This window comes from Lipotes vexillifer, unplaced genomic scaffold, assembly GCF_000442215.2.
Source record: "Lipotes vexillifer unplaced genomic scaffold, Lipotes_vexillifer_v1.1 scaffold433, whole genome shotgun sequence".
Classification (NCBI taxonomy): Eukaryota; Metazoa; Chordata; class Mammalia; order Artiodactyla; family Lipotidae; genus Lipotes; species Lipotes vexillifer.
The window spans coordinates 628,051-653,264 of record NW_006774285.1 but is presented as its reverse complement, the minus strand read 5'-3'; the positions used below and the strand labels follow the sequence as shown (position 1 = coordinate 653,264).

General features: G+C 36.6%; 1 protein-coding gene and 1 pseudogene across 1 annotated transcript in view; both read right to left on the bottom strand.

Annotated features, from left to right (window-relative positions):
* PPM1E (protein phosphatase, Mg2+/Mn2+ dependent 1E) overlaps positions 1 to 25,214 on the bottom strand; it is a 187,541-nt gene that overhangs the window by 147,394 nt on the left and 14,933 nt on the right. The gene's annotated exons all lie outside the window — the stretch shown is intronic.
* On the bottom strand, positions 21,319 to 21,955 carry LOC103086033 (synaptosomal-associated protein 23 pseudogene; annotated as a pseudogene).

Below are 25,214 nucleotides of genomic sequence, written 5' to 3'. Positions count from 1 at the left end.
TCATCATCTGCCTAACCGCATCTATGTATGTGATGTGCCCCATCATGATTAAGTTCCCAAAGTTGTTCAAAGGCCTAGTGCTCAGCCATAATCTCTGGAAGGAAAACAATGCCCCAATCACCTGAGTCCTGGGTGTGGGGTATTTAGTCAGTCCAGAAAACCTGGAATTTTGCGCTTGAATAGAATGAAGCGTTGCTATACAAGATGGACAAGGAGGAATATTTTTCTGCTAATGAAGTAACTTTAACCTTTTTGTAGTTTTAGACTACTTTGAGAATCTAGTAAAAGTTCTTCACCATTACTTCAGCAGATATTAAGCATATATGCCATGTACTGGGGATACAGTTAAGAACAAGACAGATATAGTCTCTGCCTTCATGAAATGTATAGTTGAGCAGGAAAGACAAAACATTATTAAACAATTATAGGTTGGCTTCTCTGATCATCTAAATTAGGTTTTCCCTTTATTCCTGTTCATGTCCACCCCTAAATTTAGCTGCTTTAAAGAATTCATTCTCTTTCAAGAGTCTGTGGGTTGACAAGGCTTAGCTGTGTAGTTCTCACCTGACCTTCTCACAGGTGGCTGTAGTCAGACAGTCCTGGAGAATGAAGTCATCTAAAGGCTCAACTGGACTAGCTGTCCAAGAGGGCTCTCTCACATGGCAAGTTGATGTTATCAAAGCTCAGCTAGGACTGAGTGCCTACACAAAACCTCTCCATGTGGCTTCAGTTTCTCACAATATAGTGGCTGGGTTTTGAGAGGGATCATTCCAAGAGAAAACATTCTAAGAGACCCAAGTAGAAACTGCAAGGCTTCTTGAGACTTGGTCTCAAAAGTTCCGAAACATCACTTCTGCCACATTGTTTTGCTCAAGGAATTGAGGCCAGTTCAGACTCAAGGTGAGGAGAACTAGACTCTACTTCTTGACATGAAAAATAGTATGCATGGATATAAAGGGAAGGAATTGATGGTGTCTACCAGACTACCCTAATTGGCCATTTGTTTAGCATTTGCCTTTCCCACCAGATCATAAAGGCAGAAACCAGATCTGCCTTTTTCAATGACATGTACATCACCATGTTTGTCACATAGTTGAGTCCTCAATAAATGCTGAATTAATTCATTTATTCAATAACAATTTCACAAGTACACAAGAACTGCCACACATTGTGCTAGACTGAAAATTCCGTAGTGCCTGCCCTCAAGAACTTTACTTTCTCGTGGCAAAGATAAAAACAAACAAAACTCTGAAACTGGGACTTCCCTGGCGGTCCAGTGGTTAAAGACTCCATGCTTCCAATGCAGGGGGTGTGGGTTCGATCCCTGGTCGAGGAACTAAGATGCCACATGTTGCAGCCAAAAAATTTTTTATAAAGGGAAAAACTTAAAAAAAACAGAACAAAACTGTGAAACTGGACCATTATCTTATACCATACATAGAAATTAACTCAAAATGGATTAAGACTTGAACATAAGACCTGAAACCATAAAACTCCTAGAAGAAAACATAGGCAGTAAGTTCCTTGGCATTGGTCATGGCAATGATTTTTTGGATTTGATACCAAAAGCAAAGGCAACAAAAGCAAAAATAAACAAGTGGCACTACATCAAACTAAAAATCTGCACAGCAACAAAATGAAATGGCAAACTACTGAATGGGAGAAAATATTTTCAAATCATGTATCTGACAAGGTGTTCATATTCCAAAACATATAAAGAACTCATACAACTCAACAGCAAAAAAAAACAATGTGATTTTTAAAATGGGTAGAGGATCTTAGACATTTTTCCAAAGAAGACATACAGATGGTCAACAGGTACATGAAAAAATGCTCAACATCACTAATCATCAGGGAAATGCAAATCAAAACCACAATGAGATATTATACTTGTTAGAATGGCTATTATCTAAAAGACAATAAATAACAAGTGCTGGCAAGGATGTGAAGAAAAAGGAACTCTTGTGCACTGTCGGTGGGACTGTAAATTGGAATAGCCACTATGGAAAACAGCATGGAGATTCCTCAAAAAAATAAAAATGGAACTTCCATAAATGAAAACACTAACTCAAAAAGATATCTGCACCCTCATGTTCACTGCAGCATGATTTACAATAGCCAAGACATGATAGTAACCTAAGTGTTCATCAATGGATGAATGGATAAAGAAAATGTGGTATATATATATATATATATATATATATATATATATATATATATATAATGGAGTGCTATTCAGCCATAAAAAAGAAGGAATATTGCCATTTGCAACAATATTAATGGACCTTGAGGGCATTATGTTAAGTGAAATAAGTCAGACAAACACAAAAATCATTATGATCTCACTTTTATGTGGAATCTAAAAAAAAATTAAAAACCAAACTCATAAAAGATTTGGTGGTTGCCAGAGGCTGGGGGTGAGGGTGGAAGAAGTGGGTGAAAGGAGTCAAAGGTACAAACTTGCAGTTATAAAATAAAGTCGGGGGGATGTAAGGTACAGCATGGTGACTGTACTAGTACCATACTGTATATTTCAAAGTTGTTAAGAGAGTAGATCTTAAAAGTTCTCATTGCAAGAAAAAAAAAATTGTAATTATGTATAGTGATGAATGTTAACTAGACTTACTGTCATCATTTTTCAATATATACAAACATTGAATTACACTGTCCATCTGAAACTGTGTTATATGTCAATTATATCTTGAAAAAAAAACCTAGCTATTTCAAAATAGTGAGATACATACTGTACTGAACATGGGTGAGATGTCTAACCCAATCTTGAGGGGGAGGGGGTAATGGTGCCAGTAGTCAGGGAAGAGATCTTAATGATACCTAATTGAAGCCTGAGAAAATAGATTACTTGATAAATTGAGAGCATGGAATTAGATAAAAATCAAATGCTTGCTGAATGTCTGAAATAGGCAACAGAGTTCTTGTGCATCGCATCAGGAGAAGGCAATAGGCTAGGATCACAAGTACTATGCAAAGGATCACATCTAGAAGTCATCTAAGTAGAAAAAATGAGAATAAGATGCCTTTTGTTCAGACAGCAGGTAGATGTCAAGTTAACAAGAAAAGCACTACTGGATCATCGCTCTTCTGATAAAACATCCTACACATTGAGACGGAGAGGTTAGCTAGTGAATTCTGCAGAGTTCCTGGGATTACCTCAGAGAGAGACAGGATGAAAGCAGTGTAAATTTAACCTAATACCAGAGAGAAGGATGTAAGCAGGAAAACAACTAAAAGGCATAAAAATGAAGACCTGAACTAAGGTGGTTGCAATAAGAATAGAGACTCAGACATTTCAAAAAAAATGACAGAATGAAAGTAGGGAATAACTGAATAAAAGTGGGGATGGAAAAGAATGAGATGACTGAGTCTTTAGAAATTCTAAAGAGGTGCTATTTGGTGAGGAAAGAGGCAGAATCTTGATCTGGATGTACTAAAAAGAAAAGTGACTATGCTTCCTATGTTCTCTTAGAAATATGGGCTTGAGCTCCAGTGAGAGTGAGAGGCTCAAGGTGTAGAAGTCTATCATCATAAAAGATAGAAAAGGTCATCTAATTGCTTTTACTAGGCCATCGTTCATGTTAAGTTTGATAGCCCATTTTGTGATCTGTCATCATGAAAATTCTCAATCTTGAGGATATGAAAATAATATACCTGAAGCATCTGCCATGTCATTATTAGGATTAATTCAGTTGATCTGGCTGGTTAGGTGAGCTCTGAGTCACTGGCCAAAAGTAAATTTACCAAAAATCATTTTATCTAAAGGCCAATTCACTGAATTCACCTTAAGTCTTGAGTTGATAGGATTTGTCTTCATAACAGCATTTAAAGGAACGTTCAGTTTGTTTGCCCTAAATCCCTGCTAATGCCACCAGAGACTGAGAGGCAGAGAAAGGAAGAGGACTAGGCCTGAAGTCTCCAAATTCTCCACTGATAAAGAATATATTCATTGCAATTATATTCTTGAATATGAAAAGTTTTTCTCTGTCCACCTCCTTAATAGCAGCAAGGAATTAGAGGAGAAACAAATTGAATATTCTTTGAAATGTTACTTAAAAATATGAAAACCAATCAACTAACTCTAGTTAAAAAGAAGCAAATTCAAGGAATTGGCATTTGGTGAAATGGACTTCTTCAGCAAAATAAATGTACCCTTCCTCCCTCACAGTTATATGTGATCCCTCTTGAAGCTACACCTTGATGAAAATACCATCCCACCAGACTGAAGAGGCTCATTCTTCTGTCTAGGGCCTACAAATTACTCCAGTCGCCATCTTAAGCAAAGAGCCTCTTTGGATGAAAATCAAGGAAAGAGAGTTTATGTAGTTTGATGTACTGAAAGACTGTGAAAATAGAAACCTGCAACAAGAGTTTCTATAAAGAAGTGGCATTCTCATGCTTTAAAGAAAACTTATCTCTGAACGTAGCAGAGCCATTTTTTTCAGACTATTAGCATTTCAAAATTACTGTTTCTTTTCAAGCATCATTTTATTCTTATAATTCTGATTTTCCTCTTTATATTTCAGGCTAGAGCAATAATTATGAGTTGTAGGCAATTATTTCAACTATTAAACACATTTAATAATTCTACAATTGAAATAGCTACTAACACTATTAATTAAATATACATTATATAGGACTTAGATGTCTTGATCAGAAATGCTATTGTGTATATTCTCCCCCAAATACTAATTTATATATTTAAGATATCAGTAAATTTTGATTTACATTTAAGTATCAAAGATTTCTAATTCCTTTTCCATTTTCTTTTTTATTACATTGAGTCAAGAAACAATTTCTATATTGATTATGCATGCTCTCTAGACCATTTGGAATGGCAACACTACACAAATGGAAATAATACAAAATGATTAGTTCATGGGGTCCAAGAAAAATGAATCATTAAATCTACAGAGAAAAATCAGTCTTAATTCCTATTTTTTAAAAACAACCTTTGGGGGCTTCCCTGGTGGCGCAGTGGTTGAGAGTCCGCCTGCCGATGCAGGGGACACGGGTTCGTGACCCGGTCCGGGAAGATCCCACGTGCCGGGGAGCGGCTGGGCCCGTGAACCATGGCCGCTAAGCCTGCGCGTCCGGAGCCTGTGCTCCGCAACGGGAGAGGCCACAACAGTGAGAGGCCCGCGTACCTCAAAAAAAAAACAAAAACAACCTTTGGGCCAATAATGCATTCGTACTTAACAAGTCACGTGTATTCAGAGAACTTCCACACAAAATACCTAATCTAGTAGAGCCTACTCTGTAAGAATCTTGCCATTATAATTGTTTATGCCCAGTCTGGGAGCCAGTGGAGTTTTGCAGCCACAAAGTCCTGTATGCCATTTTTGCCATTTATTACTTATACAATTTTGGACAAGTTATCAAACTTTGGCCTTGAATACCTTATGTAATAGAATTTGTAGGATAATTAAATATAACTACACACACAAACTATTTGGCACATTGTCTGAACCACAGTCAGAGGTATCAGCTGCTATTGTTATCTTAAATGAGTCAACAACTACAACAACACATGCAACCCAGGATTCCCCAAATCAGTTATATAGCTAGTCTCTAGTTGGTTTTCAATACTTGTTGGAAGAAATCCTTCCAGAAAATTATCTAAGGAAATTATCCAACAGTAGCCTAATAGGTTATGCACAAAGATTATCATTACAATGTTATTTAAGTAATAAAAAATTAGAGTAAACCCTAATATCTAAAATAAGGGACTGATTTATTAAATTATGTAAGAGCCTGCAGATGGAACATTTAGGCAACAACAAAAAATAATCTGGAAATCTATACAGCAATATGGAAAGTGTGTATTATATTCATGTACTAAGTGAAAAGGCACTATATATAATTAGCACATTATGATTGCAACTGTATAAAATGTGTATTTTTATGGGGTGGGGACTAGAAGGGAATACACAAAATAGTGAAGTTGTGCAAGGGTGGTAGAATTATGCATTAGTTTCTCATCTTCCATAGTTATTATATTGATATTTCCTACTAAAAATAAAAGTTATACTATTTAAAAATTCAAGTGTTAAGACAATTCAGTGAGGAAGAGAATAGTCTTTTCAACAAATGGTGCTAGGACAACTGGATATCCACATGCAAAAGAATGAAGTTGGACCCTTACCCCTACCATACACAAAAATTAACTCAAAATGGATCACAGAACTAAATGTAAGAGCTAAAACTATAAAACCCTTAGGAGAAAACATAGGAGTAAATCCTTGTGAACTTAACTTAGGCAACACCAAAAGCGCAAGTAAAAAAATATACAGGCATACCTCACTTTATTGGGCTTTGCTTCACTGCACTTCCCAGATATTGCTTATTTTTTACAAATTGAAAGTCTGTGGCAACCTTGTTTGAGTCAAGCAAGTCTATCAGTGCCATTTTTTCCAACAGCATATGCTTGCTTCGTGTCACTGTCACATTTTGGTAATTCTTGCAATATTTCATTAATATTGTGTTATGATGGTCTGTGATCAGTGATCTTTGATGTTACTGTTGTAATTGTTTTGGAGTGCCATGAACCATGTAAGACAGCAATCTTACTAAATGTTGTGTGTGTTCTGATTGCTCCACCAATTGACCGGTCCCTTCTCTCCCCCACTCTCCTTGGGCCTCCTAATTCCCTGAGACATAAGAATATTGAAAATAGGCCAATTAATAACCTTGCAGTAGCCTTTAACATCCTAGGGCCCTTAAGACTTATGCTAAATCTATCCTGCCTGTGCTCTATAAACGGAACAACAAAGCGTGGATGACAGCACTTCTGTTTACAGCATGGGTTACTGAATATTTTAAGCACACTGTTGGGACCTACTGCTCAGAAAAAACGATTCCTTTCAAAATATTACTGCTCTTTGACAATGTACCTGGTCACCCAAGAGCTCTGTTGGAGATATACAAGATTAATGTTATTTTCATGCCTGCTAACACACATCTGTTCTACAGCCCACAAATCAAGGAGTAATACTGACTTTCAAGTCTTACTTTTAAGAAATACATTTCTTAAGGCTATAGCTGCTATAGATAGCAATACCTCTGATGGATCTGAGCAAAGTAAATTGAAAACCTTCTGGAAAGGATTCACCATTCTAGATGCCATTAAGAACGTGTGTGATTCATGGGAAGATGTCAAAATATCATCAACATTAACAGAACTTTGGAAGAACTTGATTCCAACCCTCAGGGATGCCTTTGACAGGTTCAAGACTTTAGTGGAGGAAATAATTGCAGATGTGGTAGAAAGAGCAAGAGAACGATATTAGAAGTAGAGCCTGAAGACGCGACTGAATTACTGTAATCTCACGATAAAACTGTGATGATGAGTTCTTCTTATGAATGCATAAAGAAAGTGGAACCTACTCTGGAGATGGAACCTACTCCTGGTGAAGATGTTGTAAAGACTGTTGAAATAACAACACAGGATTTAGAATATTACGTAAACTTAGTTGATAAAGCAGTGTCAGGGTTTGAGAGGACTGACTCCAAATTTGAAAAAGTTCCACCATGGATAAAATGCTATCAAATAGCACTGCATGCTACAAAGAAATTGTTTGTAAAAGGAAGAGTCAATTGATGTGGCAAACTTCATGGCTGTCTTATTTTAAAAAATTGCCACGGCCACCCCAACCTTCAGCAGCCACCCGCTGATCAGTCAGGAGCCATCAACATCAAGGCAAGACCCTCCACCAGCAAAAAGATTAAAAATCGCTGAAGGCTCAGATGATGGTTAGCATTTTTTAGCAATACAGTATTTTTTAATTAAGGTATGTACATTGTTTTTTAGATATAATGCTATTGCATACTTAATAGAGTACAGTGTAGTATAAACCTAACTTTTATATGCACTTGGAAACCAAAAAATTTATGTGACTTGCTTTACGGAAATATTTGCTTTATTGCAGTGGCCTGGAACCAAATCTGCAATATCTCCAAGGTATGCCTGTACATATGTAAACTGGACTATATAAAACATTTTAAACTTCTGTGCTGCAACTGATACCATCAAGAAAGTGAAACACCCACAGGATGGGAGAAAATATTTACAAATCATATATCTGATAAGGGACTTGTATCCAGAATATATAAAAAACTTTTACAACTCAATAATAAATGACAAATAACCCAAGTAAAAAATAGTACAGGGTTTGAGTGGATATTCTCCAAGGAAGATATACAAATGATGAATAGCATATGAAAAAATACAAAACCAATACATTCAAAAGTCATTTAAAGACTTCCCTAGTGGCACAGTGGTTAAGCATCCACCTGCCAATGCAGAGGACATGGGTTCAAGCCCTGGTCCGGGAAGATCCCATTTGCCACAGAGCAACTAAGCCCATGCGCTATGACTACTGAGCCTGTGCTCAACAGCCCGCAAGCCACAACTACTGAAGCCCGCCCTTTGCAACAAGAGAAGCCACCACAATGAGAAGCCCGTGTACCACACAAAGAGTAGCCCCCGCTCGCCGCAACTAGAGAAAGCCCCATGTAGCAACTAAAGACCCAACACAGCCAAAAAAAAAAAGTCATTTGAATTTTAACACCCTCTGTATCACTTTACCTGGGCAGTAAAGTAGCCTTGCTCAAACTCTACACACACAAACCACTGCCTCTCAAGGCAGCCTGTTATTTTCTAAGCACTAGAAAATTCTTCCTTCTGTTGGTCTGAAAGTTGTTTTTCTATAATCTTTGGTACCAGAGCTACTTTATGATTCACATTAAGTCTACTTCTTTTTCTACACCACAAATGCCTGATACTGCTGTCATTGGGACTTATGCTAATTTCCTCAAAGATGGTACCTAAATCTGGATACAGGCTAGGTGTGGCCTAACTTCCCTTGTTCAGAAAACCATAATAATCAAATTTTGGCAGGCAAATCATGCTGCTGATTCATATTAAGTTTACCAACAGGGAAATTCCCTTTGTCATAAATACTCCCGCTAGGCTATTTATCCTTTTTCATCAATTCTTCAACTCATTTTTCTTTTAACCCAAATGCAGGATTATATATTTAGTTATACTAAATTTCTTATTTAAACCAATATGTTAAGTGCTTGTTGCTACGGACTTACAAATTGTTTTCATTTCTTGTATAAAAGTCCAACAAGCTTTGTGTCATTTCTGAATTTGATCAATGTGCTGTCAATGTCCTCACCTGTTGCTCACTTCCATTCTTCTTATTCCCAATAATTCCTCAGTTTAGCTTTCTCACCTACAAGTATGCACAGCATCCTCAGATATAACTAGTTCAGGTTATGAAAAAAGTCCTATTGAGCAGTTAGATGCCTCCTTAATTAATTTCACCTACAATGGACTTTAATTCTCCTTTACTAGGTAATTTTTTGTTGTTGTTACAGCATAAAGATTGTTCTCCTTGACAGAAAATATGGAAACCAAATAAGAGCTGTTAATATTAAGTAAGCATGTATCTTCCTTATTACTGTTTCTGAATATAACTAAGATTTTATAATTATCTTTAGTATATTCCTCACATCTGTGATTTCCGGATTTTAGCTTTTCTGACACACTTAAATGTTTGTGTCACTTTTATATATTCATCTTCTATAAATGTCCTTTTAAAACCTAAGATTGCTCCAAGTGGAGTCAGAGTAGTTTTATTTGCTTTTGCCTTTTAAAAAACTCGTTAAAATGTGTAATTGTATAATTGTACAATTATTTTTGTGTTCTTCCCACCTTTCCTAGTCTCAGGTCATAAGGTCATGACAATATATATTTCTGTTTACTTTTTATAATTTTTATTCCTACAATCTAGAGTATGTATATATGTGACCACTTCTAGAATTCTCTACCCCAGCTATAACAAACTATATAATGATATGGTCACATTGTCTCCAAAGGTTTCTTTCATTTCTATCCACCAAGCAATTCTTCCTTATTGGCTATAAATAGATCCAGAGTAGCAGTATCCTTCATTGCATTCTTTACCTCCCGGCTATATTATTTTTACTAAAAAATAACATTTTTTTTTTTTTTTGCAGTGGGTCTTCATTGCTGCGCGCGGGCTTTCTCTAGTTGCAGTGAGCGGGGGCTACTCTTCAATGCAGTGCATGGGCTTCTCATTGTGGTGGCTTCTCTTGTTGCGGAGCACGGGCTCTAGGCATGTGGGCTTCAGCAGTTGCGGCATGTGGCCTCAGTAGTTGTGGCTCATGGGCTCTTGAGCACAGGCTCAGTAGTTGTGGCACACGGACTTAGTTGCTCTACAGCACACGGGATCTTCCCGGACCAGGGATCGAACCTGTGTCCCCTACATTGGCAGGCGGATTCTTAACCACTGTGCCACCAGGGACGTCCCTAAACAAATAACATTTTTAGTGATAAAAATGTAAAACACAGTAAGTAGAAATAAAAATTAAATATATCTGAAATCTCTCCATCGAGAGAAAATCACTGCTAATAATTTTTGTATACCCTTCAAGATTTTTTCTCATACAAATATATAAATATTTTCCCCCTATAGTCTAAGAGAGAAAATGTCAGCAAGGCAACAATTTGTCAAATAACCTACTGTTATGTTTCAAATGAACTTGACTGGCTGTGAAGCCTGCTGAGAAATCTGCACATTTGTTCAAACGTTTTCCTATCCAAAAAATATCTACCCTTACTCCAACTCCTTATAAAGCTTAGATTCATGCTCAAACCAACTATACTTACCATCAATTCAAGCATTTTAACAAAATTAGAACTCCCTTCAGAAACTCACTGATTGGGACTTCCCCGGTGGTCCAGTGGTTAAGACTCGGCGCTTCCAAAGCAGGGGGCGTGGGTTCAATCCCTGGTCAGGGAACTAAGATGCCACATGTCACACAGTGCAGCCAAAAAAATTAAAATAAACATGTAAAAAATTTTTTAAAAAGTCACAAAAAAGAAACTCACTAACCTTCCTTATTATAAGAGTTGTTTAGTTATCAGATGTAATGATTATATCAACTTTAAGTAGCCAAATGTAATACAAAAAACAAAAATTAATTCTCAATGCATAAACAAGAAAAGCTATAAGTATACAGGAAAATATAAGAAAATAAGTGGAGAAGATCAGTTATAACCTTTAAAACATGATACAAATCCCAGAATCCATAAAGAAAAAAAAAAGCTGATTTGATCAAGTACAAAAAGTTAAACTTCTATATAGAAAAAGATTCCATAATAAAGTTTCAAAGATGATTTATAGACTGGGAGAAGCCATTTGCAACATATAATACTCAAGAGGCTAATAAACATAATACATAAAGATTTCCTGCAAATCAATAATAAATAGAAAAATCCACAAAGGATATAAGCAAGCATTAGTAGAAGACACATAAATCGCCAATAAGCATATGAAAAGATGCTAATCCAATACATTCAAATTATAAAAGAGACTTTTTGCTCATCAGACTGGCAAAAATCAAGGTTGAAAATATCCAGTGTTAACACTATGGGGAAATTTTTTCCCTCATATACTATTAAAGGTAGTACAAACTGGGAATTCCCTGGCAGTCCAGTGGTTAGGATTCTGCACTTTCACCGCTGGGGGCCCTGGATTCAATCCCTGGTTGGGGAACTACGATTCCACAAGCGGCATGTTGTGGCCAAAAAAAAAAAAGCAACACAAAAATCTTCATTAACAATGGAAAGGTTAGAATATGATCTACCTATAATGGAGTACTAGGCAGCAGACAAAAGAATGGTCTAACTTTTTACATGTTGATATGAAAAGATATCCATGATACATTAACTAAAAAACTTAAAAGGTGTTAGAATAACAGCATTTTTGTTTAGGGAAAAAAATGTGTGTACAGAGATTGATACAGAGAGTGAATGACTGCATAGAAAAATCTGAAAGTCACTTTACACTTTGCACACTTTGCATAACACAATATCATGTGTTAATTGTATCCTAGTAAAACTGGAGGAAAAAATTAACAAAAATTACATAACGCCCATGCCCAGGACCAATGTAAGGCAAGTTATTAAACTCTAGTGAGGGCCATAAAAATAATTTTAATAATCTGACAGTGTATCTCACCTTTGCATGAAAAAAAGAAAATCTGAAAGGATATACATCACACTGATAAAGAAGACTTTTACATTTTAACACTTCAGCAACAATTTATTATAACCAGCATAAATTACTTTAGTAAATATGCTCAAACACACTTTTAAGAACTTATACCTACCAGCAAAATAATGGAAAGAACCGAATTTGTCCAATAAAAGGGGCATAACTGAATTACAGAATACTCATACAAGAGAACTGTACTTTTCCAACTGTAGGCTGCAACCCATTACTGAGATGCAAAATCAATTTGGAGGGATGTGACAAGCATATTTCAAAAAAAACAACATATGAAAAAATCAGAATTCATCACACTTCATAACTACTGCTTTACAATTTTTAATACAATTAAATGTTTATGTATAGTCTTAATCACAAAGTAAAATGTATTTATTACTGTGAATTTTGAGCAAAACTGCACTTAGACCCTTAACAACCTTTTAACATGTTTTCAAGTAATAGTTAATGATTTAGAAAAATGCTCACTTGAAAGTATTAAATTAAAAAAGCAGGGCACAGGGGCTTCCCTGGTGGCGCAGTGGTTGAGAGTCTGCCTGCCGATGCAGGGGACACAGGTTCGTGCCCCGGTCCGGGAGGATCCCACATCCCACGGAGTGGCTGGGCCTGTGAGCCGTGCCCACTGAGCCTGCGCATCCGGAGCCTGTGCTCCGCGGCAGGAGAGGCCACAGCGGTGAGAGGCCCGCGTGCCGCAAAAAATAAATAAAAATAAATAAAAATAAAAAAAAAAAAGCAGGGCACAAAACTGTATGTATTATGTGTATGTGTGATCTCAATTTAGTTATAAATATATCTGCATAAAAAAGAATTAGAGAAAAATATTCCTAAAGAACGGCTATTTGAAGTTGCAAACTACAAGTAACTTTTCTGTTTTATAATGATTTCAAATATTTCTACAATGAGCATGTGTCTTTTATCTAACCAGATATAAAAATGCCATTTAATACGTTAATTATTATGTATATTTCACAATAAAAAACATGTATAAACATCTATTCCATTTACTCATCAAGTACTTACCGAAAACCTACTATGTACTAAGCATGCAGTATTCTAGGTATTGAGGATAGGATGGTGAGTAAAACAGAGTCCCTGCCTTCTGGGAGCTTATATTCTAGTAGGAAACTCTACATAAGATAAGTAAATACAGAATAACTTCCTTGTATAAGTAAATTAAAATTCTATTTATTTGAGAAATAAGACATGATCATTTTTCCTACAGTTATTAAATGCTTTATGTACTCTCTAAAGGTACTCATTAGGTACCCCTCTTGACTATGTTTGACTCCTCCTAGCCATCAGGTAAAATGACATGTTTAGTAGCACAATCAAATATTTAATTTATATTTTTAAAAACCTAAATATTTACAGCAAGGTTCATACTGGTTTCAAACTTAGAAAAAAATATTTTGTTCATAAAAAATGATGTCTATTCTCTTTCCACCATTAACAAAATGACAAAATATAGATCAAAAGATAAAAGTACAAGAAATATCTTTTCCCATATAAAAGTGACCCTTCCTTAAGAATTCCACAGATAATTCAATGTTCATCTGTTTTTCAGTTTACTAGATTGTAAATTTGTGCTGAAAAAATAAAAATAATGCTATTAAGAACCACTTAATTGGGCATACCTATGATCTTCTTATTCAAGATTCTTAGAGCCCACCTCCTCATTGTGGAACCCTTTAGTCTAAGGGTAAAAAAAATCTCTCTTCTTTATTTTCCATTCTGGGTTTCTCTAATTTACGTCTCCTCTTCTTCTGAGCTGTCCTGATTATAACAGAAGTTGGTGATATTTTAAAACTGAACTTTTTAAACAAGTTAGTGTTTTGATGGGATAGATTTTTTAAAACAATTAACATATTAAAACACAGCCTAATATATAGCATTCATAAGTTAGCTATTTTTACAAGGTGGTTAAATCACCTTCAGTATTTATTTATTGAAACAAAACAATTAATGACACCTAAAATGACCAATTTGTAGAATTAAAAATGAGGAAATGGGGGCTTCCCTGATGGCGCAGTGGTTGAGAATCTGCCTGCCAATGCAGGGGATACGGGTTCGAGCCCTGGTCTGGGAAGATCCCACATGCCACGGAGCAACTGGGCCCGTGAGCCACAACTACTGAGCCTGCGCGTCTGGAGCCTGTGCTCCGCAACAAGAGAGGCCGCGACAGTGAGAGGCCCGCGCACCGCGATGAAGAGTGGCCCCCACTTGCCACAACTAGAGAAAGCCCTCGCACAGAAACGAAGACCCAACACAGCCAAAAATAAAAATAAAATAAATTTTAAAAAATGAGGAAATGACACAGACCAAGCACAAATATTTTCATGTGTACCACAGAAACACCAATTAAAAATATGTACTTTTGGGGAATTCCCTGGCGGTCCAGTGGTTAAGACCCCACGCTTCCAATGCAGGGGGCGCAATTTCAATCCCTGGTTGGGGAACTATTGATAAGATCCCACATGCCTTGCGGCAGGATGGCCAAAAAAATAAATTTAAAAAAAATGTACTTTTTGTAGAGAAAAACTTCAGTGCTTTATCAAAAAGAATATATATTACTAAACATCTTTTATATATAATTTTTAAAAATGATCAGTATGAAAATTTATCTAGCTTTTTTATTTTCTAAAAATCTGTTAAGTGGAGCTTCCCTGGTGACACAGTGGCTTTTAAGAACCCACCTGCCAATGCAGGGGCCACAGGTTTGAGCTCTGGTCCAGGAAGATCCCACATGCCATGGAGCAACTAAGCCCATGCGCCACAACTACTGAGCCTGTGCTCTACAACCCACAAGCCACAACTGCTGAAGCCCATGTGCCTAGAGCTCTTGCTCCACAAGAGAAGCCACCATGATGAGAAGCCCGCACACCACAATGAAGAGTAGCCCCCACCCGCCCCAACTAAAGAAAGCCAACGCGCAGCAACGAAGACCCAACGCAGCCAAAAATAAATAAATAAATAAATATAGTTTTTTAAAAATCTGTTAAGTGTTCCAATAGCTTCTGAAAATTAAAATTACTGGACCTGGGACTTCCCTGGTGGTGCAGTGGTTAAGAAACCACCTGCCACTGCAGGGGACATGGGTTCAACCCCTGGTCCAGAAAGATCCCACATGCCACGGAGCAACTAAGCCCGTGTGCCAAAACTACTGAGCCTGCACTCTAGAGTCCGTGAGCCACAACTACTGAGCCCACGTGCCGCAACTACTGAAGCCCACACACTCTAGGGCCCATGTGCCGCAACTACTGAGCCCACATGCTGCAACTACTGAAGCCCGCACGCCTAGAGCCCGTGCTCTTCAACAAGGGAAGCCACCTCAATAAGAAGCCTGTGCACCGCAACAAAGAGTAGCCCCTACTCTCCACAAATAGAGAAAGCCCGTGCACAGCAATGAAGACCCAACGTAGCCAAAAAATAAAACAAATAAAATTTTAAAAATAAATTAAATTAAAAAAATAAAATAAACTTACTGGACTTTCACTTGTGTCAATCAGATTGCCAAAACAATCTTTTGACAGCCAACTAATTTTAAGTAAGAAATCTTGATATTACTACATAAAATCAGTAAAAGTAAGAATAGCATTAAGACCATTCAAAAAAGATGATGTTTAGATATATGCTGAATTTGTTTAAAATTTTTACTTGGAAACATTTGCCAATTATTATTACTATTGCTGGAAAATGCTCCTGATAGTGACTAAGATAAAGTCAAATTATGTGCTAGTTAAAAAAAATAATAACATTATTGCAGAGTGGTTAAGAGTGCTGACTCTGAAGCTACTCTGTAGGGGTTCATATCCTAGCCACTTACCAGCTATGTGAACTTGGACAAATTTCTTTCTCAATACCTTAGCTTCCTTACCTGCAAAGTGTGGTTGATAACACTGCCTACTTCATTTGGTTGTGGTGAGAATTAAATGAATTAATATATACATAGTACCTGGACCAGTGCTCTACATTATAAGCACTTTTTAAGCACTTCTTATCTTTATTACTATTATAAGAACAGCTTAAGTTTATAAAACAATTTATATTTTAATTTTTTTTTAAATTTATTTTTGGCTGTGTTGGGTCTTCGTTGCTGCGCGTGGGCTTTCTCTAGCTGTGACGAGCGGGAGCTACTCTTCGTTGAGGTTCTCAGGCTTCTCATTGTGGTGGCTTCCCTTGTTGCAAAGCACGGGTTCTAGGCGCACGGGCTTCAGCAGTTGTGGCTCACAGGCTCTAAAGTGCAGGCTCAGTAGTTGTGGTGTGTGGGCTTAGCTGCTCCACAGCACGTGGGATCTTCCCAGACTAGGGATTGAACCCGTGTCACCTGCACTGGCAGGCAGATTGGATTCTTAACCACTACACCACCAGGGAAGCCCAACAATTTATATTTTAGAAATAAATGAACTACCTGGATGATGAAGATCTACATTGGAGTTGCTTGCTACAGCTTATCCTAGTCCTTATCAATTTAAACAATACATAAGTCAAGATAGTTGACATTCTATCAACAATTTCATATTTTTAAAAGTCACAGATAAAAACATTCACAGACAAGTAAATCTAAAATACAATGTGTTGTTAAAGATAAGGAGAAGCATATATTGTTAAATGGTATCTAAACCACACTATTTCTTACAATAAAACTATGAGTCACAAACTATATTATAGGAAATCATGCCTTAAAAGACATCTATGCATACAGCAGTACAAGAATGTGCCAATAAGAATGTTCAAAGCATCTTTTCTTAGTCTTTAGTTATAAAACCATGGTGTTTTACTTCAAATGCAGTCAAAGAAAATGGTCATCAATATTCTAAATTATTTACACCTAAATATGCTTTTTAAGACTAAAGTTCCAGAATATTGAACATTGATCTTTCCTGACATACAGAAAAACTTCACTGAAAATATCTTCCTGTTCAGTTCTTTATTCTTATATTTTCATCTTATATGCTATGTACAAAATGCTACCGTTTTTTAATATAAATTTATTTATTGGCTGCGTTGGGTCTTCTTTGCTGCACACGGGCTTTCTCTAGTTGCAGCAAGCGGGGGCTACTCTTCGTTGTGGTGCGCGGGCTTCTCATTGCGGTGGCTTCTGTTGTTGCAGAGCACGGGCTCTAGGCATGCGGGCTTCAGTAGCTGTGGTTCACGGGCTCTAGAGCACAGGCTCAGTAGTTGTGGTGCACAGGCTTAGTTCCTCTGTGACATGTGGGATCTTCCTAGACCAGGGATCGAACCCGTGTCTCCTGCATTGACAGGCGGATTCTTAACCACTGCGCCACCAGGGAAGTCTCGCTACTTTATTTTTTACTTTTTTTTTAATTGAAGTATAGTTGGTTTACAATGTTGGGCCAATCTCTGCTGTATAGCAAAGTGACTCAGTTATATACATATATACATTCTTTTTTAATATTCTTTTCCATTATGGTTTATACTTTATTATTTTTAGCATTAAACACATCTGCAATTCAATGTAAATTCAATTTTAATTTGGATTCTTGCATTCTCCCTAAGGCAGTGGGTTCTCAAACTTTAGTGTACATCATAATCATCTAGTGTTTTTACTCAAAACAAGATTACTGGAAACCACAGAAATTCTCATTCAGTAGGTGTGGGCAGAAGCACAGGAACTTGCATTTTGAACAACACATTCCAGGTGATCCTGAAGTAAGTAATTCATGTCCAACACTTTAAGAAACACTGCCCTAATGATTTAGCTTATGATAGGGATGCTATGCTTTAATTCATTAAATATTAGCTCAATGCCTTATACATACAAAGCTTAGTGCTGGGGATCAAACATGGAGGTACGTACAGTTTAAATGAGGAGATGAGACATGCATATAAATGACATTATAAAAAGGAAGGAATTATTGGATGTATTTTTAAAAGATACAGATAAAATGCTGGGAAGTTCAGGAGAGGGAATAATTACTTCCAGCTGATCTCAGGGAAATTCTTCTACTAGAAGACAGCATTTGAAATGAATGTTGAAGACTATCTCTCTGGATTGTAAAGATGGAGAAAACAAACTAACAATCATATCACTGAATGATGAATGTGTCTAATGATAAACATCACTCCTTCAAACTCAGAAAAACCATTCCCTACCTCCTAGATTTTATATGTTGATTTATATCTGGGTCATGGTCTTGCGTTGTCCTGTATATCCATCTAGCAGCTTGATGTGCATCTATCTCTCCAAACATGTCCTTGAAAGGATCTGTTTTATTACTTTTAGTACATTTATCCCCTGAAAGATAAGGTCATACAGGGGATACTGATACAGAGAAACATACTTAGCCCTTCTTAAATCTTTAGGAAGTAAACAGAATTTAGCATAGTTGAATTGAGAACACTTTAGGCAGTCTTCAGTTCTAAACTCTCCACAGTTTGGCATCAGGTAGTAGGATGAGAGAAATGATCAGAAAAAGAGAGAGAGAGAGAGATTTTACAATTTAGAAGCCATTGTTCTAAAAGCCAAATAAAACAAATTAGAGGACAGAAGAGCATAAAGTTCTTCTCTTTCCTGATTATGTGGCATTTTGTTAACATTAGTGGCATTTCTATGACTTGTAGTTTTAAAAATTCCAATGTCATCCCAGAGATGCAGTGAATAGAGCCTACAGTGCCCAATATTGACTGAATAAATGAATTAATGAATGATTTGGGGGTTATTTCTCCCGTTTTTCTTGCAGGTTTACTCTCCTTTATTCAGAGAAATAAGGGCTTACAAGCCCCAAATGGGCTACGCTTTCTCATCTCTATGCCTTTGCACAAGTTAGTATCTCTGTTGGAATGCTTTTCAGCTCCCTCTTCCTCTTGGCTAATTCCTATTTAGTCTTCTAAACTCAATTTAAGCATCCTCTTCCAGAACCTAATAGCCTACATTGGCACACCCACCTTACGGTCCCCATAAATCCTCTGCATCACTCTGTCTTAACTCTTACCAGTATAGAGAGGCAGCAAGATAAAAAGCTTTGGAGTCAGACACATCTGAGTTCAAATTCTGATTCTACCACTTACTGTGTGACCTTAGATGAGTTAACTAATGTTGCTAAATATTAATTTCCTGATTTAAAAATAGAGAATAACAATGTAATGCGCTTAGTGTATCACCTCCTACATAACAGAGTTAATAATAATTTTTATTGTACTCACATTGTACTGTACTTGCTGGTTAACTTGTCTGACTTTTTCTCTAAACCGCACACTTCTTGAGGAAAGGAACATGTATTTTATTTCTGTATAAGCAGCATTTAGCACAATGCTTAGCATATGGTAGACACAACTTTTTTTGATGACTAAATAATTACTCCCATTATAGAAAAATTAATTTGCCACTTGAAATCCTTTCTATAATGAGGTGAAAAACAAGTGAATAAGAAAACAAACGCCATTAACATTAGTTTCACAAAAGGACACTGTCTTTAACTCTAATCATATTCTTTTTAGGATTTACTACTAATTATACATATTACAAAATACCAAATGATTCAATATCTTGCTTGAACATAGCTGATCATATATGCTTCATGAATTGAATCCCTATAATAACTTTTTCATGGTATACATTAACCACAAAATTACCAAGCCACACGTCAGATTATCTTTACGTAGACAGTCACTTAGAAAAGCTGTAGTAACATACAAACAGCTTTCTAAAATCAAGGAAATTCTTAACATAGCAAAGCTTAATTAAAATCTCTTTCATAATCCTTGGGGAAATGAGAAGAAATTCAGTTTCATGGTTTGGTAATTTTGACCTATGTAGGAATATAAAAATTACTAATTACTTAATGTAATATTTAATGAACTTTTCCACTGTAATGTTTAATTGGTTTGAGTATTTATAAGGCCTCATTCTGAGAGAATCCTTTTATTTTAGACTTGATTTTCAATGTATTTTGATCTTATACATATATATATATATATATATATATATTTTTAGTTACAAAATTTAATTGTAAGGATCAAACAGTGGTTATTGGTCAAACCAGTCGACATTAATAGCTTTGAAGTGTGCAGAAGCTAGTTTTTAAATAAAGGTGACAAATACCAATCAGATTCTTATAACACTGTTCAGGATCTAAACAAATGTGATTCTGGAAGTTGAATACAAAAGGCTAAGAGAATCACAGTGCAATCATCAATAAGTAAACCAAAGACATAATTTTCTGAATCATTTTTAGTTAAACAGAATAAATTCTAGTTTTAAAAACAGTTTAAAGCTACATAAAACTCAAAGCAATCTAACTATTTTCTACCTGAGATCAAAACAAGTTTCTTTTTTCCTATCCAAACATAATTCTTGGCATTGAGGTAAATCTGAATTCACGTGATGTACTTTGGCAAACTTTTCCAAAAAATTTCAAGCCCTGCTGTAGAGAGAAATTCTCATATTATATATACATATTTACATATTTTTTCTTCAAAGACTAATAACAAATTTATGAGGTTAATAGACCTGTAATGGGACCATGATACTATTAATAATATGAAAATAAAAAGCCATTTATTTATACCATGTATTCCTATATGGTGCAATATGAAATGGGATCATAGAATCTATGTACACAGATGAATCACCAGGAGTTCAGAAATTAAGCTCACTTTAAGAAAACTCATTCTATTCTTTTTTGAAGCAGAGGTTGCAAAGTTGTGATGTAAAACAAAAATATTGTATATACAGGCTCCAAAACCAAGCACTGGCCTAAATTGGCAATAACTGCAACTTAAATAGAAATTAAACCCAACTAGATCTTCACTGTGGTTATGCAACTTTTGGCTTTAGGGTCTGCAGGCTTTACTGAGGTAACAACTTCTTATCTCTTGCCTTTTCTCCTTGTGCCTGCCCCCACTGCCTTTTACATGACTGCCTTTGGCAATGCTTCCAAATTTTGAAAGCAGGAGAACCTGCTAAGTAAAGGGAGAGAATGAAAAATAACACTATATAAGATGTATGAAAACCAACGTAAGAGTATGGACCAAGAAAGAAAATACTAGAAGGAAAACTAAGCAGCAGCCTACCCTCAAGGGAAAAAGAGAAAATAAAAGAATAGGGGGGCTGTTACTCCTAGATCTTCTTCCACATCATCTCCCGATTAGAAGCGTGTGGAACCAAAATTTCAAACTCTGGAAAGGTAATGGCTTTGAAGGAGGAGCTAGGGAGGTGAATAAATGATAAAGTACAGCAGTACCTTTAGCTGTCAATGAGTTTCTTTGCTCTGGCATTGGTATTGTCAATACGATCTTCGTTGGTGTCAGCCTTTTCTGTGATCCGTTCTATTTGTCGATTTTGAGCCTCAATCTCATTGCCTATGTCCAGGGCCATGTTTTTTAGATTTCCTAGGATACTGCCCACTTGAGTCAGGTTCTCTTCTATTTCGTCTTCCCTGGCATCATCTGTTATACATTTAATGGATCAGGCGCTGGCTGCTGCTGTGGTTGCTTGCTGAGGCTGACCATTTGTCACTCGGCCTGGCTTCTTAGATACTACATTGCTAGTAGAGTTGTCTCCAACATCTCCCCATGTTGCCTTATAGGCTTTACTAGACTCAAAAGTTCTTTGTCCTATTACATGGGCATACACAAAAGCCACAGCACTTGTTTAGTTCTGTTAAAGTCTTCTCTGCTTCTCTCATGTCTTTATTTATTTGGTCCATGCCTTCCTCTTTGCATTTTAGTTGTTCCCCTTGTTCATCCGGCATAGTGACAGTCTTGATTCCTGCATCCTGAGACTCAGTGGCTAAACCCAGGAATCTCCTTGTACTTTCCAGAGACTCATCAGTAACCTGGTTAGCCCTCAGCTGAATTTCTTCTGCTAACAGATTATCCATGATGAATTAAAACTCTTGATAGGTGCAGAAACTGAAATGTGGATATTCAAGCAGTTCCGGCCACTCCTCTCCGGCCGCAGCAGCTCGGACACCCGCAAGCCAGACACCCAGCTGCGCCCTTTTTGCGCCTGCACTCACCAGACCCGCGCGCCTGTGCACTTCCTCAATATATTTTTACAGACCTACGTTAGAAGGTGATATCACTTGTCCTATTTCCTCCTCCTCTCCTTGATAGTCAAGGATAGTTTTACTTTAATAACATGTATATGTTGAACATAAACTGGATATTTTAATATATAAAATGGAATTCTGACTAAAGGACAGTCTTTATTTTGAGACACTCTTGAGTGCATTATGCAAAGAAATAACGATTTTACAATGATAATGATTCCAAAACTATGTTACAACATAAGGACCCAATGATGGGAATACACTTCTAGAATATAAGTGATCACTGCTTTATATTAATCTATAATCCACTGCTTATTAATGACCAGTATGTATTTTACTGGCTTCTAAAAGATAACATACTGAATATATGATATTAATATAGACTGCAAACTAATTGAACAAAAGAATACTTCTCTTTATACTTAATTTTAAAAAAATTTTAAGGATTTCTTTCCAAGAAGCACTGCGTTGAGTAGATGGCTATTATATTAGGCATTGAAAATCTATAGAAAATAGGTGCCTTTGGCTACTTCAACAATTAATACCGAAGTTAAAAAATCGAAAAAGGGCTTCCCTGGTGACGCAGTGGTTGAGAGTCCGCCTGCCGATGCAGGGGACGCGGGTTCGTGCCCTGGTCTGGGAGGGTCCCACATGCCACGGAGCGGCTGGGCCCGTGAGCCATGGCCGCTGAGCCTGCGCGTCCGGAGCCTGTGCTCCGCAACGGGAGAGGGAGGCCACAACAGTGAGAGGCCTGCGTACCGCAAAAAAAAAAAAAAAAATCGAAATAGATTATAGGATTAGTCAAGTACAAAATGGAAAAAAATAATCTCCAGGCACCTTATGAGCTACAGACCAAGTTGTGAACTTTCTGTCAGTCTATTGTTTAAAGAATTTCTGGATTTCAATTGTGTCTTTAATAAGCAGCATAAATTTTTAATTTTTTCTTGTCTTTCATTAGAGGCCAGAGTTCAGAAAAATATTTGATGCAAAAACCTTAGCATGTTCTTTATTTATAGTTAATACTATAGCACTTTATGGTTGAAGATAGTAAAAGTCCAACCACCCTCTCACCCTCAAAAGGTAGGTTAGTTATGGTTAGCCAAGAAACTGATGTTCCATGAGGAAGAAACAGCATCTACAAAGGCAGAGAGGCAAGAAATAATTTGAAATCTTTAGAGAAAATTCAATTATGTCAGAAAACCCAGGGAGCCTAGATTAGAGGGAAAAGAGACTAACGGCAGGCACATTAGTTAGGAGGCTACCAAAGTAATCAAGGAAAGAAATAAGAGTCTAAACTCAGAAATGGCAGTGCTCAAAATTCAAACAATTGAACTGCATCTTCACTGGGATTCTTCCCTATAGAAACATGCTTCTAACATAGCATGAAAATTATAAAATGAACTTTATAGCTATAACCCCTGGAATCAGTCTGCCTGGGTTCATGTGCTAGTGACACCACTGATGGTGGAAACTTGAGTTCTTTAAACTTCCTGTGCCTTGGCCTTCACATCTGCAAAACGGGCTAATAATAGAACCTAACATCAAACAGTTTTTTCAAGGATTAATTGAGGTATTAAATATAAAACAGTGCCTGAGCAAGCTCTCAATAAATGTAGTAGCAACAAAAGAAACAGGAGCAGCTTACTACTACTAGCTCTACAATTATTATTTCAGGCGCAGAGGTGTAAAATTCTGGTTCACACTGCTAACCAAGTCTTATAGAAAGATATCTATGATTAGAGACTACCCTGGTAAAGGGTATTTAAATGCAAAGTTGTATTTATCTGTCTTAAAAGACTGAAAATTATTTTTAGATGCACAGTTAACTTTCCATATGACCTTGAAAAACTGAAAATATTTATGTTCCTGTGATTGTATAAGTAGACTGTGAATAATACAAGTCTCCTTCTAAGTAATATATGAGATTATTTATAAGCTGCCTAAACCAAGACTATATGAACTAATAAATATTCAGTGTTGCCAGAAATCAAATTCCAAAACTTCAGAGGTCATTCCTATTGCAAAAGCAGTGATAGCCTGATTTAATGACTATCACCTCTCATATTTATGTGATAACTTGTTAGGTTCAATGAAGAACATGTTTAGAGCATGATTCTTGACCTCTAGTGTTTTAGCCTAAGAAAGAATTTTATATACCACACACCTCAAAGACAATTTTATAAATAATATATATATACATCAACTTAAAAGCATTACATTTTTGTTGCTTATTTTTATATGCAAATGTGAAAACTGGCTGTAGCACAATATACTTCTCAAGAAACAAGCTTAGTAAAAACCGGTTTTTATTTTAGTTTTTGTTTTTAGATTCACAAAGTAGAAAAATGTGAATAAATATCAAAGATCAGAGGCTGTGCCTTGTGGTAGAAGTAGGTCAAATGCTTCAAATCTATAAAAGACAAAAACTGTAATGTTTCTGTAGGAATCTTATAATTCATTATGAAATCAAGTCACCAGGAAAAAACTTATCTTTGCTATTTCTAACCCAGTAGATTAGTCTTTTGGTTCTTTTTTTTTTTAATTTATTTTTTTTTATTGAAGTATAGTTGATTTACAGTGTTGTGTTAAAGTCTTTTGGTTCTTTTTCTTTGATGACTTAACCTAAGATAGGAAGTAATGGACTGGTTTTCCTCCGAGCTATACACCAGAAGGTAAAATCTTAAGTGAAAATACACACAAGGAATTAGGAATACTCTCAACCTTTTAACTAGCTCATTACTCTCTACAAAGTATTATTATGCTTCAAAATTGTCATTGTTCACAATATTCTCAAAGAATTTACATAAGACTACTCTTCTAAGCCCACAAAAATTTTCATTTACAAAATTGTGGAGTGTTAATCAGTAACAAAAACTGCAGGGCTTCCCTGGTGGCGCAGTGGTTGAGAGTCCGCCTGCCAATGCAGGGGACACAGGTTCATGCCCCGGTCCGGGAAGATCCCACATGCTGCGGAGCGGCTAGGCCCGTGAGCCATGGCCACTGAGCCTGCGCGTCCGGAGCCTGTGCTCCGCAAGGGAAGATGCCACAACAGTGAGAGGCCCGCGTACCGCAAAAAAAAAAAAAAAAA